General features: G+C 39.5%; 1 protein-coding gene across 1 annotated transcript in view; it reads left to right on the plus strand.

Moving 5' to 3' along the window:
• Nucleotides 1–3,589, plus strand: part of KDM5A (lysine (K)-specific demethylase 5A) — a 105,000-nt gene that overhangs the window by 74,528 nt on the left and 26,883 nt on the right. The window lies entirely within an intron of this gene.

A 3,589-nucleotide genomic window follows, 5' to 3' on the forward strand; every position in this document is an offset into this window, starting at 1 on the left:
CTGGCCCATTTATCTCTTCTGAGGTTTTAGTCATAGCATTTTTTCAAAACTCAAAAAATTACAGGTTGCTGAAATAATTTTTTTTTTTTTTTTGGGATGGTATCTCCCTCTCTTGGCCAGGCTGGAATGCAGTGGTGTGATCTCTGTTCACTGCAACCTCTGCCTTCTGGGTTTAAGTAATTCTTGTGCCTCAGCCTCCCAAGTTGCTGGGATTACAGGTGCATGCCACCATGCCTGACTAATTTTTGTATTTTTAGTAGAGATGGGGTTTCATCATGTTAGCCAGGCTGGTCTTGAACTCCTGACCTGAAGTGATCTGCCCGCCTCGGCCTCCCAAAGTGCTGGGATTACAGGTGTGAGCCACCGTGCCAGACCTGAAACAATTTTAAAAAAATAGTATTTAAAAATCTGTATATGTTTTTCTCATCTTATAGTCCCTTATGGCTTAGAGGAACTAGAAAATGCATTAAATTATGTAAAGCTTTCATGGCCAATTTCAGTTTTTCACATTTTTTTCTTTGAGTTAAAGTCTGTATACACTTAAGTTTTAAGAATTCCATTCTAGGCTTGGTGTGTTGGCTCATGCCTATTTAGGGGAGACTGAGGTGGGAGAATCACTTGAGTCCAGGAGTTTGAGACCAGCCTGTGCAACATAGCGAGACCCCCATCTCTACAAAAACATACAAAAGTTAGTTGGGTGTGGTAGCATGCACCTGTAGTCCCAGCTACTTGGGAGGCTGAAGTGGGAGGATTGCTTTGATCCTAGGAGGTCAAGGCTGCAGTGAGCCGTGATTGTACCACTGCCCTCCAGCCTGGGTAGTGCAACAAAACCTTGCCTCAAAAAAAAAAAAAGAAAAATTCCATTCCAGCTAGGCTATGAGTCTTTTGCTCTGCTTTCTTGTCTGGATGGTGCCAAATAGGAAGTAATATTCAGAGATGGGTAATATAATACTTAGGCCCAGGTTAGAATTTGCTGAGTTCCAGTTGCAGATACAACAAATTATTTACCATCAATGTGACTGTTTTGGTAATGACACCTTACTGGTGGTGAAGAGAAGGTTTTGACAACTTTGTTTTGTGTTGGATCCAGTTGGCTTTTCATTCGCCCTTTTTGTTAGGTGCAAGTCCTTTGCTTTTTAACCTAGTAATAACAATGTGATTAGTCAGAGACCCTGCCAGATTACAGTCAATCCATTGGTTTGTTTTATATGATTCTTAGTTGCTTTGTTTAGAATCTAGTAACCTGGAAATTCCTACTCTGATACAAAAGGTTGCTTCATAAGAACAAGGGGAGATTCTGTCCCAACCCCTTCACTATCTTTTGTCTTTTCAGCTTGCAGATCAGCTTGGTACTGCTCATTAACCTCATCAGCATTAAAACTGCTAGGGTGTAAAATTAAAACCATCCATCATAGACGATCGTAGATTCTTCCACTGGGAAATGTTTTTTCTCAAGATAAAAATGGATCCAGGTGACTTGGGAATTTTCAGTTATGTGACTTAAAGACTTGAGAACAGTTGAAACTTGAATTAGCCTATTCAGATAATCTTCTTAAGCACGTTGTTATCTGGAAGTTAATGACTATCTTTGTTTACCAAGTTGTATATAGGGTGACTAGGAGCAGCTGAAAAGGAACGCAATCCATGCCAAGTATAATTCCCCTTTTCCTTGAATACTGGAATCACCTGTTTACCCTGCTTAGCGGCCTTTGATATTTTTGGTGATTGCTTTCTAGCACATTAAGTATCAGCCAGTCCTCTAGATTTGCTTAACATCATGGGCTTTGCTTGAAAGCAGACTGGTAACCTATGAACACATCACAAGTATTGGTGATTTTCAGGACTAGGGATCACAACTGCAGTTTGATACGGTTGGATGGAGTCATCTTTTTTTGGAGGAAATTATATGAGAATCTTAGCTTACTGTTTGTTTGGTAGTAGGTATTGGCAGGGTAGAAAAATAAGATTATGGATTTTCTAGTGTTACTAATGTGTTTGACAGCTGAGAAGAGAATGGTGGCAAGACTTACGGTAATTCAAGTTCAAATTTACTTTGCCGTCAAATGCTCTACCACTGAGCTATACCCTGCCAGTTTACTTTAATGGTGATATCTTTGAATGAAGAAAAAAAAAAGCCTATACTGTTGAGCATTTTCCCGCAGAGCAAGTGATAATTGTGTAATAAAAATTTTATTCGCCAGTTTATTTGCATTTGGCTGGTGGTTTTTTTCTTTGTGTGATGTTCTCTGTTGTGACCATAAATTCATACTTAAAATACTTTGAACATAGTATTCTTGCTTGAGGAGGAGCCCCCTCTTGGTTTAGGAAGAGGAGTAGGTAATTATTTAGTAAAATAAAATCAGTCATTTTATCTTAGTTACCATCCAGAAAGTCATTACTACAAGGTACATATTTAATGAAGCAAAGTCGGTCCTGCGTCTTTGGGATTGTGTCTGTGTAGGTGAAGCTTGGGGATACTGATTTCAAGGAGAATCATCTGAGACCTGATCAGAGCTCACTTCACATTCCAAGGACTTGAAGTGAAACAGTGAGATTAGTGAGCACTACCAAGCTGGTCTGAAAGCTGAGCTTATTTTTTCCCCTCATCACTGTTATAATGAAATGAAAACAACTTCATTCAAGGACCTGCTACTGTACTTCCTTTTGCTTAAAGTCAGTTTCCAAGAACCTACTGATGACGTTACATGAAGACTTACTGTAATCTGTATATTGTCAGTCAGACATATATTAAGTAAGAGCAATTGGTAAGATTCTAGGTTTGAAAACCTCTAGAGAGGATTAAATGGTTTGTGTCTTTAAGCTGTCACATCTAAATTTGTCTTCCCCTCCTTAGCTTGTTGGTATAGGAGTTATCATAGGTTGTAGACTATAGAAGGTGGATTACTTAACCGTCATTTTTTTTTATTAAACTTTAAGTTCTGGGGTACATGTGCAGAACATACAGGTTTGTTTCATAGGTATACATGTGCCATGGTGGTTTGCTGCACCCACCAACCCGTCGTCTATGTTAGGTATTTCTCCTAATGCTATGCCTCCCCTAGCCCTCCACCCCGAGACAGGCCCTGGTGTGTGATGTTCCCCTCCCTGTGTCCATGTGTTCTTGTTGTTCAACCCCCACTTATGAATGAGAACATGCAGTGTTAGGTTTTCTGTTCTTGTGTTAATTTGCTGAGAATGATGGTTTCCAGCTTCATGTCTCTGCACAGGACGTGAACTCATCCTTTTTTATGGCTACATAGCATTCCATGGTATGTATGTGCCACATTTTCTTTATCCATTCTGTCATTGATGGGCATTTGGATTGGTTCCAAGTCTTTACTATTGTGAACAGTGCTGTAATAAACATATGTGTGCATGTGTCTTTATAGTAGAATGATTTATAATCCTTTGGGTATATATCCAGTAATGGGATTGCTGGGTCAAATGGTATTTCTAGTTTTAGATCATTGAGGAATCGCCACACTGTCTTCCACAATGCTTGAACCAATTTACACTCCCACCTACAGTGTAAAAGTGTTCCTGTTTCTCCACATCCTCTCCAGCATCTGTTGTTTCCTGACTTTTTTTT

This window comes from Colobus angolensis, unplaced genomic scaffold (assembly GCF_000951035.1).
Source record: "Colobus angolensis palliatus isolate OR3802 unplaced genomic scaffold, Cang.pa_1.0 Scaffold437, whole genome shotgun sequence".
Classification (NCBI taxonomy): domain Eukaryota; kingdom Metazoa; phylum Chordata; class Mammalia; order Primates; family Cercopithecidae; genus Colobus; species Colobus angolensis.